Source organism: Myotis lucifugus, unplaced genomic scaffold (genome assembly GCF_000147115.1).
Source record: "Myotis lucifugus unplaced genomic scaffold, Myoluc2.0 scaffold_2, whole genome shotgun sequence".
In the NCBI taxonomy this organism is placed as follows: Eukaryota; Metazoa; Chordata; class Mammalia; order Chiroptera; family Vespertilionidae; genus Myotis; species Myotis lucifugus.
The window spans coordinates 30,968,517-30,985,787 of NW_005871050.1; the positions used below are offsets into that span (position 1 = coordinate 30,968,517).

At 39.4% G+C, this 17,271-nt stretch overlaps 1 pseudogene; it reads right to left on the reverse strand.

Annotated features, from left to right (window-relative positions):
* Positions 1–6,694: 6,694 nt before the first annotated feature.
* LOC102429745 lies at positions 6,695–8,166 on the reverse strand (annotated as a pseudogene).
* Between the last annotated feature and the right edge of the window lie 9,105 nt (positions 8,167–17,271).

Below are 17,271 nucleotides of genomic sequence, written 5' to 3' on the forward strand. Positions count from 1 at the left end.
GTAAAAGCATATTAATGTTGATTTATTTAAACACTTCAGTGAAGTGGCAGTTCAGTTTAATCAAATACCAACTTAATTGGGTTATGTTTGATTTAAAAGTTTCAAAACACTACTATGAGATTTGTTAAAGGCTGAATTTAGAAAAGTTATAATCATTAAAAATTTACATTATGTGCTAAGGCTATACTGAGTTTTGTGGCAAATTTCCAAGCAGCAGACCTTTTAAAAGACTAATTGTCTGTGACTATGTAATTCCCTCAGCGCTGAGCCAGCCTTGCCATTGACTTGCAAATATCAAGTTAGAACACTGCCCAGAGCACAGACAATAAAAAAGTGCCTAAATGTAGAAGGGGGAAGAAAGACTATTGCTATATGCTTTCTTTTTGGTTTCCCAACTGCACATCCTACAATTGTCATAATGCCAGCTAAAATTATGTTTTGGAAGGTATGTCAGCATATTAAAAAATGTATTCCTCACAATTCTTTTCCAGATGTAGCATATATTCCAAACACAAGATTCCTCACATCTTTATGAAACTTGAAAAAAAATGAAACTGTTGGGAAAAGAAGGGCGATCAACATAATTGGATTTTTCAGAATTCTCTTGGACAATTTTGCATCCTTATAGGCAAGGTCATCGTAAGGTTTTATTGAGGAGAGGGCAGAAAGAAGTTTACAATGTGAAAGAGGATTTGGGGATGAAATGAAAAAGGAGAAATGTGTGTTTTCATCAAGAGTAATACAAATCCCCTGTGATTTAGACATTATTCTCTAATTTTCAGTCTAGATGACAGAAGCATTAAGTTTCTAAACCTGTGATGCCTGATAACATGGTTATACTGAACTTGAAATGTGTTATGCAACCAAGGAACTACATTCTTAGTTTCAATTAATTTGTATTAATCTAGATTTAAATTGATAAGTGTTGCTAGTAGGTAGTGTATTGGACAGTGCAGATCTAGCAGCTTGATCAAATTCCATTTTGTTTTGTTTTATTTTCAAGACTACTTCATAGGTGGTGATGCAAACATGGGTTCTCCTAAACCACTGATGGCGAACCTATGACACGCGTGTCAGAGATGACACGGGAACTCATTTTTTTGGTTGATTTTTCTTTGTTAAATGGCATTTAAATATATAAAATAAATACCAAAAATATAAGTATTTGTTTTACTATGGTTGCAAATATCAAAAAAATTTCTATATGTGACACGGCACCAGAGTTAAGTTAGGGCTTTTCAAAATGCTGACACGCCGAGCTCAAAAGGTACGCCATCACTGTCCTAAACTCTGTACTGTCCAATATAGTAGCCATTAGCCACACATGAAATTAGCACATGAGTCCTGGCCAGTTTTCCTTAGTGGTTAGTGCATTGGTCCATGAAATAAAGGGTCATGGATTCGATTCCCAGTTAAGGACATGTACCTTGGTTGCAGTTTGGATCCCTTACCCTGGTCTGGGCATGTGTAGCAGGCAACCAGCTGTGTCTCTCTTACACTGATGTTTCTCTTTCTCAATCCCTGTCTCTCTAAAAATCAATGGAAAAATATCTTTGGGTGAGGATTAAAAAAGTTTAGCACATGAAATGGGCCTAATCCAAATTAAGATACACTATAAGTACAAAATACACACTGAGTTTCTAAGTATTACTATGTAAGAAAAGAATGTACTATAACTCATAATCTCTTATATTGATTACTTGGAGAAATTATGATATTTTTAATATATTTTGTTAAACTAGGGGCCTGGTGCACAGATTCGTGCACCAGTGGGGTCCCTCGGCCTGGCCTGTGGGGATCGGGCTGAAACCAGAAATCTGACATCCCCTGAGGGGTCCCAGAGTGTGAGAGGGCACTCTGAAAAGTTGCTATTGCTCGGCAATTCCTGCATTGAGCATCTGCCCCCTGGTGGTCAGTGCGCATCATAGTGCGACAGCGGTTGGCTGGTTGCTTAGGCTTTTATATATACAGGTTAAGTTTAATCTGACCTGTTTTTACATTTTTAAATTTAACTACTAAAATTTAAAATTTAAAATGTAATTCACATCATATTTCTATTGGACAGTGCTGTTTAAACAAACCATGACAATGATTTAGTTCATTAAGCATTAAAATATATTATCAGTGAAAAAACATTGAAGTAGTGCTGCAAAAATTTGCCATTCTTTGACTGATCAATCCATTGCTAAACAAACTCTTTCCTTACTATGTGCTTCATATGCCAAGAAAACCTCATATCTTAAGGGAAACTAACTTGTCCCCTCATAGCTATGCTTCCTCACTCTTCTACCTCAACTATCACAACCAATAATCTTCTGGTGTGTCATCTCCATTTCTTCTTCCTTGTATTTAGCTTCTCATTTATGCATTAGCATTGGTCTCAGTGGAGGTTTGTGAAGTTGTTTCTAAAACAGATCCTTCAGGTTGTTAAGTGATCATTCTTTTATTGGTTTTGCTATATACCTGTCATTTATTTCCCCCCTCTTTTCCTCCAATCTATAGACTCCCAGGAAGAAAGTTTCTTTACTCAGTTTAACCATGTTTTAGGCATGATTTGACACCACAGATTTTCTGATGTCATCCATTTTTTTCTTGGTGATAGAAATGAAGTTGTTTTTCTGTTAGCATTCCCATTTCCCATTTCCCTTTTGTCTTTTTCCCCAAAATATGATGATTGAATCAGAGACTACATGGCCTTCTCACAAATCCTAAAGTGCCCAATCTGAAAAGAATTAGGTAAGAGCTAGAACTTTTAAATAAGAAATTCTCTTTTTTAGAATAGAAGACAAGCAGATGAGGAGGCATTCACACTTAATTATTTCTAGAATCTTCTCTCTAGAGCACAGAAATCCTACATCATTAGCAGCTGGACTAAAAACCATAACACCCAAGCTAATGTTAAGATTATCAACCAGAAGGAAATATTTCATGGAAGTAAATTTCCCTTCTTGAGAAAAAATAATGAATAGATTGATTACTTAAAACAAAATTAAATTTATGATTTTACTGAGTAAAAAACACCATACCAATCTTACACACAGTACATACATAGAATGTTCAAAATAATTTGAGGTCTGAAAGAATAAAGAATCCTGAATAAAATATAAATTACTAAAGCTATGATAATATTTTGATGTAATAAATGATGCCTATTAAATACATATAATCTTCCAAACCCAAATTAAAATATTTAAATTGTTAGTTTTACCTTCAAAAGAGAACTCTCTATATAAGGGGAGTATGCACCTTCCTACACATGGTGAGAAGTGAAAGGCACCAGAAACACCTCCCACCCCCTTCCTCCCCTGATCTCTATTAGTCACCATTCCCTCCTAAACACACACACACACACACACACCTACACCTTCTTTGGATAATGTAGAATGAAGGAGCCCATTAAGGTAGAGCTATTACCTGGGAGGGGAATTACATTAAAGAAATCTCAACCCTTACCACTTGAATTAGGTTTTCAGTTCTAATCCCTTAGCATAAAACATAGTCCACACTAGATGGAATCTAGACAGCTATGTTTTATTAGGTATGGGGAAGTGATATAAGTCTAGATATGGGATGCTTCATCACATGTGGAAGGAACCAAATCAGGAATCTCTAGATATTTGGAAATGAAGGGAGAGGGCAAAATGAAGATGATGATCCTGTGATAGGATTTGATCTGACAAGTGGGGAGGGAGGGAGAAGGGTAAGGGAGATGAAAGAAATGCCCCACAGACAAATAGCTTGTGTTGGCCCTTTTACTAGGTTTAGCATCAATACAACATCTTAATGCTTATGAGGGTAAGTGAAGCAGTGTGAAGAATGAACAATGAAAGGAGGATGTGTCTAATTGAGAAGCAACTAGTAAGAATACAAGAAGAAATAACAGTGTGCTCAAAGCTACCAGTAAACAACACTTGAATGTCATTTTGATAGTCATCAACCTGTTATATTAAAAAATTAACTGATGTTCCTGTTGAGTCAGTTGGAATTTATTTATTGTTGGAATGCAATGTATACAATGCAGGGAATGGACAAAGACAGGAATGACAGACAGAGAAGAATCAGCACTTCAATTCACCAAGAGGCAAGAGATGGTTTTAGTCAGGAATTTCAAAGTTACAACAAGGGATGTCTGTAAGAACTGGACTGGAGTTGTTAGTTAAACATCAATAACGAAGTAAAGAGAAGGACATAAAAATTACAATCCAGGGACAAATTAAGATCAGGAAACAAAGAGTACCAGAACACCTCCCACCCCACCCTGGGAAATGGGGTGAGTTAGTCCTGTGACACAAAAGAATTATCTCCTTCGTCACATTAATACTATTTATTCATGATAACTATCAATTCTTGGTTGCTTTAAGACATTCTGACTCTACATCTATTTTTCAGAAGATGCACATATGAGAAGATCATGTAATATCAAAAGTAAAAATAGCCATGTATCTGTGGCAAGGTGTACATTCGCCACACTGAATTTTAACAACAATGTAACTTGAGTAACTTGATCAGTTCATATACTAGGGATTCTATGAGGGCTTATAAGTTTTAATGCACTTGCTTCCTAAGTAGTATCTAATTTAATGAAAGAATTTCTAAAAGTCTGATAATATTTTGATATAAGAATAAATGGTATCTATTAAATATGTATTATCTTGGGATAAGAAAATAGTAAAGTTTTTCATAATCACAGAAATTTCAAAGTAGACTGCATCAAAAGCTATTTAGTCAAACTTAATATATTCTAAGTGTCCGGTCATCCAGTAGTTCATTCAACCAATCAAAGCATAATATGCTAAGGCCGCTCAACCTCTTGCTATGACATACATTGACCACCAGGGGGGCAGACAGTTGACCAGTCAACCAGTAGCTATGATGTGCACTGACCACCAGGGGGCAGATACTTCGACCAGTAGGTTAGCTTGCTGCTGGGATCCAGCTGATGGGGATTGAGCAAGATGGGCCAGACATGCCCTAGAGCTCTCCCACGTGTGGTGCCTCCCTGGCTGGCCAACTTCCCACGTTCCTCCCCAGTCCTGATCCTGCAGCAGTAGGGTCCCTCAGCCTGGCCTGTGCCCTCTTGCAATCTGGGAACCCTTGGGGGATGTTGGAGAGCCGGTTTCAGCCCAATCCCACAGGCCAGGCCGAGGGACCCCATTGGTGCAAGAATTTGTGCATTTAATCTCTAGTTTTTAAAGAAATTAATTGTTAATGTAAGTAAATAATGTACATACTTTAAAAAGTCAACTAGTACTGCTAAGCTTATAATAAAATGAACAGTCCCCTGCCTCATCCTCTCCAAAATCAAACCACATCCAACCCTTTGTTCTGTTTCTTCTGGTGCTTGCCTCCACATATTGAAATCATATACTTATACTGTGACTTTAACGTTTTTAAAGTTTTTAAATAGTATCTGCTGATATTCTATTATAAGATAAGAATTCAGCTTTCCTAAATGCCCCTTCACCCAATGTATATAATGTATTTGATTGAATCTGTTAAGTATTTAGATTATTATGACAATATCACATTATTTAAAGCTGAACTACCAAATTTATTATGATTAGCTGTCCTTTCTTGAATGACTTTTGTATTTTTGGAGCTCATCAATTGGCTCATTTTTTTTTTCATTTGCTTAGCTTTCTATGTACCAATAATTAACTTATCCGCAAATTCTATAAAATAATTGAAAACCTCCTCTGAATACACACTCAAGGATGTCATTATGTTATCAGTCTTATATTGTTGAAGGTATCCTTCTGATAGCTTTCTGTCCTCCTGCGCCAATATACACTGTGGTAGGAAACTGACTGCCACTTTCTTGGAGCTGAGTATGGAAATGGAATTGAAGTTTTTGCTGTCCAATATTCAGACTTTCTCATATTCCCCCTATTTTCAATATAAGGTATCTTCCTTGTCCTTAGTTGGGCCTGCTATCCCTGAGTTCAGAACCTGAGTGGTTAAGCATTTCCAAAAGTAAACCTTCAGTTTTTAACCAGAATGGGAGTAGCAGAAGCAGTTCTCTTGGAGGACAGGGTAGGAAAAGGATCTGGGAGTGGGGGTCTAACTAATTGCTTTAAAGACACTTCACCAGGATGTTTGTTTTCAGTCTCACCCAACTGCCCTGCCTGAAATAGTACTTATAATTTGTATTTTTTGAAACTTTCTGGGGTTATGTGGTAAGAATGGGATTGCTTCTTTCCTCCCCATACCCCCAAGCATCAGTTGGACATCCCCTGAGGGCTTCCGGAGTGTGAGAGAGTGCAGGCCGGGCTGAAGGACCCCGCCCCCCACCAAGTGCAAGAATTTTGTGTGCCAGGCCTCTAGTTTAAAAATATGAGGCAATTAAGATCTGGATGTCAAGTCCACAATGTCTGCAAATAACAGAACCAGGTCTAGAGAAAATCCAGACCTCTTAAGTCTTGATTCAGTGCACATTCTACTTATCCCACTGACTCCCTCAGATACAAAAATCTTCTCAATTGTTTTAACAGTCTAATAAGAATTTAGAGCTTTATATCAAGTATTATGAGTATAGGTTTAATGCATTTGGAGGCCTGTGTATGACAGGTTGGCTTATTATTCTAAGAGTGGTTTCTTTGGCTAATTTTTATTTATTTTTATTATTTATATGTATGTATGTATGTTGGTCCAAAGGTGCTTTATTGAAGGGTGAGGGCTCTGCACCCAGCATCAGCTACAACTGGATCTCCCAGAATGCCTGCTTCTCCACGAGCTTCCCTTTGTACTTGAGCTTGAACTTGGCTCTCTCCCAGAGCTTGGTCATGTTTCTCCTCTGGAAGCTCTTGAACAGGATATGGAGGATGTTGCCCTCGGGCTTCAGGGTCCAGAGCCAGTATGCCAGCTCTGAGCTGAGCTGCACATGGGTTTCCAGGGTCTGGTACTTGAGCTGCCCCAGCCTGCGGGGCTTGGCCTAGGACAACCACTGTGCCTTCAATCATTCCCGCCACCCTGCACCAGCTCTTCTAGCCACTGCATCACCTGGGCCTTGATCTTGCACATTCTGAAGAGTTCCTGGTGCTGGAGCTGGGAGGCCTGCATTGTGGCCTGCTGTACCCACAGCATCTGGGCGGCCTTTTCCCACCGATCCTGCTACTCTGTCTTCTTCTCCACAGGGGCCAGGCAGGCAGGTGTGGCAGCCTTGGCTCATCTCCACTGGTCATCTCCTTCCTGGTTTCCAGCCCCCTCTGGCCACTGGTCCTGGTCCTCGCCCAGCTCCCCCTCCCCATTGGACTCTTCCTGCAGCCCCTGGCATATCTCCTCAAATGTAGACTCCTGGGTGGCTGCATGCTCGATGTGGGGCAGGGCCAACTGCTACTCTAGTTTCTCTGCCTTTTTCTGCCACTGCAGCTCGACCTCATGGGCTTCCCAGAGCAGCGTCTGGTGGTCCTCAAAGGACGGGTTGTAGGAGGCTCCAGAGGGTGTCACCTCCACAACAGGCACTTGGGACGGTGTGGTGTGGAGATGTAGCGGTGCTTCACTCCTTTCTTCTTGGTCTGCTCCAGAAAGAAGGGGTCCTGGCTGGCCAATGGCCTCTCCAGAGTGTTATCTTTGGCCCAGAGATTGTAGAAGGGCCGCTCCATGGTGTCCAGGGGCTCAGGCTTGGCTTTGGCCACAGGAGGGTTGAGGAGCTGGGCCTGCACCCTGCGCGCCTCTCAGGGCAGCTCGTCCTACTTTGCGAACTTCTCCCATAACTACCCCTTCTGTTTGAGCTTCTTGACGTTGGAGACCTGGTGGGTGAGGATGTCTTTGGGGGCAGGGATCTTGATGTGTTTTCTAAAATGAGGTCGACCCAAGGGGGTTTCTTGAGGAGCAGGGGCCTCTTCTGGACTTTGGTCCTCTTTTTGCTCATCTCTCTGCCTTTATCTAGGAGCCAGTATCTAGGAAGAAGAGTTTTTTATAGGGGACCTCTGATACCAAGCCACAGCTCGTGAACTCCTGCAGCCACAAGTCCTCTAGGAATTGATCAACTTCCAGCCACAGTGGCTCCTGAGCGAGCCACCGCTGCTAGCCCCACTTATTTCTTGGGCCTCACTGCCACCGCCTCAAAGCTGGGTCCACCGAAGTGGGCCACAGCTCCAGGAAGCTGAAATCAGCCTCGATTTTCATGTGGAGCTTGCTACTACTGCCACTGCTTCCTGCTGCCATCTTGTTCTCTTTGGCTAATTTTTAAACAGTATTTAACCCTAGTATTTTGAGAAATACATAATTAAAATACAGTAGTTGATAGTCATAAAATTAGAATCAATAACTTCAGAATCTTAGTTTGTTATTACTATACAGACTTGGCAACTTCAAAGAGATTGTAACTCTTTGCTGGTGTTTGGGAAACTGTGCCTCTTTTCAAGATGAGAAAAACAACCTAAGTATGAAGTGTGCAAACTTCCACTGTGCAGTTTAAGAAGTTGATGGAAATTGCTTCCCCGCCACCTGGTAGTGGTAAACTCAGATATTTCCTAGATAACTAGCAAAATGCCCATCCTACCAAGGATGACTGTGGCTATTTTTCTACATTGTATGGATATTTTTTTTTTTTTTACTGAATATCCTCAACACGCCTCCCAGATGCTATACGTCATAGGGAAATTAGAGTTGTTGAAGCTTGCATTTAATGGTAATGATTTCGCTTTTTCTTTTGTTTGTAGAAATACACCCCTTCTGCACAACCAGTAAATCTTTCAGAAATCACCACTAGCCCCAAACAACAACAAAACCAGCAATATCTAATTTTCATTATGTTTGTTATTGCTACTCACTCCTTACCTGTTTCTGAACCTCTAAGAAAAACCCCTCTAAGTCATAATTTGATTCTCACAACATCATTTTTGCTTTATTTAATCATGTTCTAGTTCACATACAGGATTTTGTGCTATTATTTCTGTTCATGTAATGGACATACACTACTATCTCATCTAGTGTTACTTTAAATATTGTAAAATTTTAAGTTTTATCTGTATATACAGGATAAGGTCCATAGCTAAATTCTGAGGGTGGACTTCTGAAAATGAAAGTGTCACATACATAATATCTAAAGATAAACCTGGAAGAGGTAAGGGCTATTTCTAGTTTTAGATTAAAAGTAAAATTTGAGCTAGAGCTGGTTTGGCTCAGTGGACAGAGCATTGGCCTGAGGACTGAAGGGTCCTGGGTTCAATTCCGGTCAAGGGCATGTACCTAGGTTGCAGGCTCAATCCCTGGCCCTGGTCAGGGTGTGTACAGGAAGCAACCAATCAATATGTCTCTCTCACATTAATGTTTCTTTTTCTATCTCTCCCCCTTCATTCCACTTTCTCTAAAAATATATATCAATGGCAAAATATCATCAGCTGAAGAATAACAAAAAAATGAAAAAATAAAGAATAAAATTTTAAAAAGCATAATTTGCCCAGCCGGTGTAACTCAGTGGTAGAGTGTCAACCTGTGAACCAGGAGGTCAGGGTTTGATTCCCTTTCAGGACACATGCCTGGGTTGTAGGGTGGATCCCCAGGTGGAGGCTTGCAGGAAGCAGTCAATCAATGATTCTCTCTCATCATTGATGTTTCTATATCTCTCTCCCTCTCCCTTCCTTTCTGAAATAATAAAAAATATATTTTTAAAAAAGCAGAATTTGACTCTAACTCTCCCTATGTTGGCCATTGCCAAGGTGCATTAAGGCAAAATTGCATAATGGGTAGAAAACTATTTGCTTTAGAAAAGTCGAAATGAGAATTTGAATTTGACATCAAGGATGGTTCTCATTAAGTGAGCTGTTAAATGAAGGGTATTCAATAAAACAAGGCAAACAATTTCCTTTTGGTTGTAAAATATGCTTTCTGTTCTTTGGCCTTGAAAATATTTCAGAAAATGAGGACAATTGAAATGGGAAAAATCATTTTTAGGCAATGAGGATTGTAACTAGTAAATTAACTCAAATAATGCCACCGCTTTGAAATAAACAAGTACTTACAAAACCACTTGCCCCTGATAAAATGAAAACCAGGAGGATTTTTTATTCAATGCCTATTCTACTTTCTATTATTCTTACCATTTAATTAACTATTTGTAGGAATGAAACCTGGAATAAGAAGAAATTTTTCATTCCCTGAGGGACACTATTTTGTGTTGGACACTATTCTAAATACTAAAGATTCAGCACTGACTAAGCAAACAAGATCCCTGACATTATGAAGGTTATATTTTATCAGGCAACAAAAAAAATAATAATTAATTGTATAATAGCATTTCAGGCAGTAATAATTGGCATAGAGCAGATTAAAGCAAGTTAAAGCACTGGAGTATGAAGGTGCAATTTTAGATAGAGTGGTCAGGAAAGACATCCCATAAGGAGATATTTGACCAGGTTTAAGAGTGTAAGAGAAGATTTTAAAGTTTCAGAAATATGAAACAACATTCTCTTTTTTTCCCCACCCAACTTTTACTGAATATTTATCATCTATCAGTCTAGACCAGTGGTCGGCAAACTGCGGCTCGTGAGCCACATGCGGTTCTTTGGCCCCTTGAGTGTGGCTCTTCCACAAAATACCACGTGTGGGCGCACACATACAGTGCGATTGAAACTTTGTGGCCCATGCGCAGAAGTCGGTATTTTGTGGAAGAGCCACACTCAAGGGGCCAAAGAGCCGCATGTGGCTCGTGAGCCGCAGTTTGCCGACCACTGGTCTAGACCTAAGGCAACTGATACAAAACAACTGAAATTCAAGTTCCTACCTTCAAGGGGCTTGAAGTCAAGTGGAGCAGATAGAAACAAAACCTGAGGACTCTAATCCTTTTCCTGTCATTAGCTCTATAAAGGATGGCAATATGTCAACCTAACAAAATTACAAAATAGGGAAGATTTATCTTAGGTCACTCATATTCTATGTCCTTTCTATGTCCATTTTTCTCTTGATTAGTGGTCTATGGTTTTCATATATATATGCCTAGATCAACTTGCAACTGGTATCAAAAAGGACCCAAGTTTAGTGCCATCCACTGATCATAAAATGTGGAAATCCATCTGAATGCAATTCAGATTTTGGACTTTTTCTGAGTCCTTCTACATAGGGTTAAATCCATTAGCTCACTAACCATCTCCTCCATGGGATAGAACTGTGTGGTACTGTCTTCTCAGAGCAGATATTTCCATAGGCCCCTAAGTCACTAAAATGGGAGAGGAAATTTCTAATTCTGAAGAGGCTGGTGACGGAAACTCAGTGTCTCTTATACCTTATTTAACAGGCAGTCTCTTATGCCATCTACCTGTGGTGTTAGCACCCATTCATGATCACAGAGCTGAAAGCCAAGGAGCCTGGACTATCCATAAAAAGATCCTTCTTATTTTCCTAGTAATCTGGAGTGTGGAGGGAGACATAATTGTTCCATTTTTTTTCCGTTACTTGATTAAGCACTTCATTGAGATACAGAGGGAAAGGATGCATCTATAAGTCAATTACTGCTCACATCCTAACTGTGCTGACTAATGGGAGGAAGGGCCAACTATGTTTTGATTACCATTATTTATTTCCATCCCTACACTCTGTCTGCCATATGGTAGGTATGTGTTCAAGTATTATTTACTCCTTGAATAAATGAGGGGGGAAGGACAGAATCAAGGGATGAAGGAGGCTCAGGCAAAACACACACACACACACACACACACACACAAAAACAAAACAAAAACAAACACACAAAAAAACACTTACTTATTTAGGCAATCCAATTTACTGATGATTCAAACCAGACAAAGAAAAAGCAAACTTAACAGAATGGGAGCAGTCATGGCAAATCAAAACAGATGGACTTTGTGTTAAACATCTGAGACTCCTGAAACAATCTTCTGAGAATCCTTCTTGTTCACTAAATAAGGACTGGTGACAGAGATGCCCCTGCCCTGGCTGGTGTTTCCTACATGCTGATGGACTAACAAGTGACCCAGTGAGGCACCAAAGGAAAAATTCTGTTTCCTAGCTAGCTCATTTGTATACAAGCCTCACAGCCACCACAAACTCCCAGCATCATACCAATGAATGGACTTTCCCTCCATTCTCACAGATTGCTTTTGATTCTTCTTTGAACCAGATTTTTGGGGGCTAAAATGTGAAGGGCACTTCCTCAGTGTTGTTTTCCCTGGCCCACAGAGTTCCTTAGATGACCCTGAACCCACAGAACCCTAGAATTAATATTCACAGTTGTGCTGAGGAAATAAGCACTGAAGGACTGAAATGACAGCTGCCTTGGAAACCTTGAGTTTGCATTACAATTGAATGTAAACCAGAACTTTGACTTGAGTACATCTCAAGAGATCTTAGAATGTTCACATAGATTATCTGGAAATAATGAAAGTCTACCTCCCCAAGTTAGATCTGACAATCAGATTACAACTGAAGAGAAACAAGACATAAACTTATTTTGCAGTGTGGTTTTGTCTTAGAAACCTGCTGACACTATTCCAATAATGATGATAAATTATGTGAAAAAATGGATATGCTAAGGCATGTATAAAACATCTTTAAATTAATGCCTCATCATATTAATTTAGCATAAAGTCCTCATTCCACCATAGCTAATCTGTATTATATAAGAGGCATAATTTTTTTGTCTCTCTTCTGTCCATTCCCTGAGTCACTGCTCAAGTCCAAAATCAGTATAGGATTTCCCCAAACACTAGCCAATGCTGGGGCATCTATGTTTTATAACTATTATTATCTCAGATTCTCAGGAGTAACAATAAGAGCTAATACATAACGAGAGCCTAGGTGCCAAATACTGTGCTAAATAATAGTAGCTAACATTTATTGAGTGCTTACTGTATGTGATGTTTTACCTATATCACCTCCTTGTATTCTAATAGCTCTGTTTAGAGATATTAACTGTCATTTTATATATTTCCAGATCAATCTGCCTCCATAGGTAAAGTCATCAGACTTTATGTCTGTGACAGGGATAACAATAATAACAGCAAAACAACAAAAACAGTAGCATCTGCAGCACTGGGCTAAATGCATGATTGAATTATTTCCTTTAAACTCCCCAATAGCTGAGAAATATTATTTCCATTTTATAGAGAAGAAAAATGAGTTTTAATGAAGTTGAGAAATGGCCCAGGCTCCTACATTAAGTGGAGAACACAGATTTTAGATACTCAAGGATCTTTGGTTCCAAAATCTGAGCCCTCAAGGCTCTCCTGTGATTCCTTGTGGTCTGCTACATTCAGGAGGAAAACCAATGTACTTCATATGATTTTCATAAATGAGTTAAAAAGATTTTAAATTCTAAGTCTGTTGTAATTATAACCAGAAATTGCTTTCCTTAACAGTTGAAGTGTGCAATTACTTTTGAGGGAGTCCCTCAACATTGCAATAAGGTCGGAGGAAAATTGTTTCCAGTTTTTCTTTCTAGCTCAATTGTTAAAAAACCAGAACTTTTACTATTATTGTGTAGTTCTTTTGGGGGAATTCCCAAGAGTATTTTTAGCAAGCAATAACACACTCCTTTGTTATTCTTTAACTATTTATTATATTTGAAGAAGAGAGCATCTATTACCTACTGATTTTGAGGGTTGGATATTTTTCTCATAACAGATGTTCTTTTGTTCATGTCTTGATTTCCCTGACTTTCTAATTGCTAATATATGTGTTACTACTAATTATACCTTAGCAGTAACCTTACTCCAGTAAGAAGACATTTATGGCTGTTTTAAGAGAGCTGATGTCTCAACTTTTATAGCATTCCTCATGAACTAGCTTCCAGATGTAACATAGGATTTTACATAATGTTGGAAGGTATAGTTCTCTTTATGCTGCTTTGGACAAAGAAAAAATGTCTAGAGGGTTACTAAGGGAAGAAAGTAAAAGAGAAGAAAAACTAATTCTGCAAGAAAGCAAATAATGCTACTGAAGAATATTCATATACTGCCAGGTTACCCAATTCCATACTTGAAACTCTCACTGCACACCTGCCTGGTGACCAACCAATCCTGGTTTATACATGACTAAAAACATAGAACTATAAATAAAATACTTGGACTAGTGCCTGGGCACATTATAAGTAAGCCCTCAAAAAATAGTAACAGTTGTGATAAACGTGATTGGCTATTTCTTGGATGGCCATAGCAACACCTGGTATTTCTTAGTTGTCTCACTCTGAGGAGCTCCAATCTCCTTTTAGGTTACTCCCTCCCTTTAAACTCAGTGGTCAGATAGGAAATGTAGGAGAACAATTATCCTTTTTTTGGCTTATAAACCACAAATATTTATTTCTTACAGCTCTGAAGGCTGGAAGTCTGAGAGTAGGATGCCAGCTAGGTTGAAATTTCATGATGCCAATATCTTGATTATTATTATTTTTTATATAGGAAAAACAGGGGACTTTAGTAACTTGCTGGGAATAAAAAGTGAGTCAATGCAGAAACTCAAAACAGCACTCAATATTCTTGACTCCTAGTCCTAAGTCGCTTGCATTTTTCCATAGATGGAGGCTTAAAATATCTGAATTAAGGACTTTCACATGCATGTATTATTTTAAATCTCTTCATAATGCTGTTACATATTGTTGTTGCTTTTCTTGTTGTTATGTCTGGTTTTTAAATGACAAACTGGCACTCAGAGAGATTATATGATCTATCCAAGGTCACACAGCCAGGAAATATTAGAGCAGGGATCTATATATATATATAAAAGCCTAAGCGACCATTACAACTGAACGACCAAATGACCTGTTGACCAGTCACTATGACGTACTCTGATCACTAGAGGGTAAATGCTCAACACAGGAGCTGCCCCCTGGTGGTCAATGTGCTCCAACAGCCAACTTCCCATGACAGGCCAACCTCCCACAGTCCCTCCCCCGCCCCCCGCTGGCTGGCTCTGATTGGCCCCAATCGGGCCAGCTGGCCAACCTCCTGCAGTCCCTCCCCTGCGGCCAGCTGGCCCCAATCGCCCCAATAGGGACTGGGCGAGATGGCCCCAATTGGTCCTGATCACTGGCCAGGCTGAGGGACCCCACTCATGCATGAATTCATGCACCGGGCCTCCAATTCTAATATAAATTTATTTGACTCCAGTGCTCCAGGTTTTAAACACTGTACTGCCTCTACCATGTGATACATATAAATCAGCATCCATTGGTTTAGGATCATGAAACTGTGGTCCAGGGAGGAACATAGATATTGAAACCAGTAATTAAAATACATGAGTGATATTGCCCAAAGTGAAGGATATGCAAATTTCAATGGAAGTACAGGAGAAAGCAACACAAGGAAGGCTTCACAGTAGAGATATTTTTTTAAATATATTTTTATTGATTTCAGAGAGGAAGGGAGAGGGAGGGAGAAATAGAAACATTAATGATGAGAGAGAATTATTGATGGGCTGCCTCCCACATGTCCCTTATTGGGGATCGAGCCCGCAACCGGAGCATGTGCCCTTGACTACAATCAAACCCAGGACCCTTCAGTCTACAGGCTGATGCTTTATCCACTGAGCCAAATGAGCCAGGGCCACAGTAGAGATATTTCTGAGATGAGAATGAGGGAAGGTTAGAGGAGGGCATTCTCAGCAGAGGTAATAGCACATAGAAAGGCACAAGAGCACAAAAGAACATGATGTGTGCATTTATGTAACAAGCAAGGGGATAGGGATTAGGAAGAGATGAGACTGGACAGGTCACATCATGAAATGCTTGTTAATCTTGGGTCCTTGTCACATTTAAAAGCATTCTGAAGAATTAATTTTCTATGAAGTGTCTGTCCCACAGCAAAGCTGTATGTATTTGAACCTTCCCAGTCAATTTGAATTGCCTTTCAGAAATGACATTTGGAAATGCAAAACCCTAACCCAAAGAATGAGTTTATGGGGATTTCAGGCTCAGCATCAGGGAAGGGGTTGTAGGTGGGGTGCTAATTTTAGCCCAAGCTTCTGTTGCTAATCCTTTTTTGTTGCTCTTGCATAAAAGCAGATGAAATGAGATTTCTTATTTACCTTTTGTTTCCTGGAACATTTGAAGTACTTTAGTCTCAGCCATGTTTTCTTAGCCACTTTATTCCAAGCTTCCTACTATAAACTCTTTAACTTTAACTTCTGTTTTCTATTCCATCTATGTTTTTCTTAATTTTATTTTTATTGCTAGACATGCCTCTGCTCCCTCTATCATTGTCTCTCCCCCAACTGTTTCTATTTTACTCACATTCAGCTCTCACCCACTTCTACTCTCTATTATGCTACTAGTCCCACATCTTTGGTTTCTGCTCTCTTTTTTAGTGATACATTAATTGCACATTGAAATCGTCTTGTGTGTCTTTTGGTCTTAACACTTGGGTTGCGGGTGAATTTCCCGCCAAAATATAAGATGGCGAGTTAAAATGCCTATATCTTTTGAAGTATGGGTTCGATTGAAATGAAATATTTGGTAATACGCAGTTACAATCGGCCCGAGTTTACACGTTTCCCGCACTCCACCGCAAATCTATATGAACCGAGTTTAAGACGGCTCCCGCGGAGTATGCGCAATTCACGCGAGCCGACTTAACTCGTTTCCCGCAACCCAATTGAGCTACTCTGAAATTCAATCAACTGCATTTCAAAGTCAGCCATGTCTATCCATGAAAACATTTGTAAGTTTAGTTCCTCCAGTTTCATGCTGTCTGGAAACTTCATGAATTTTGCTGTCTCTTCCAGTTCTCTGAATTTCGCAAACCTTGAGAAGAACTGCTCAATAGTTGACTCGATGATGTTTAAAAACAGCTTTTGAAGGCTTTGACAGTCTGTTTTGTCATCTTTTGGGAGGTCTTTGATGTGCCTCTTGAGGTTTGGAAAATATCTAAATCTCTCGCCATCCACATCCTCTTAAAGACTTCGTTTCTTCTCAAAAGCCTTTATGTAACCAAACATAACATCAAGTGTCTTGCCAGTTCCTTGTAATTTAACATTTAAGTCATTCAAATGTTCACAAAAATTATAAATGGAAGATTATAAGAGAGGGTTTCGCGTGCCAGCAAAAGTTACTGGTGTGCCATGTATGGCACACGTGCCAGGGGTTGCCCACCCCTGGCTTAGACCATGCAACAAATGCCAAATAGAAGGCCTAGAGTCTTTGGTAAGGCCACTTGGAAAAAGACCTCAAAACATTCGTGAAAATGGAGGGATCAAGGATGAAGTGGCACAAATGCCTTTTGTTGAACATCTATCTAAAGAAAGGGCTCTGAGATGCTATTAAGACGGGGTAAATGAACAATTACCCCAGTGACATTCTCTCTCTTCATTAAACCTTCTAATATA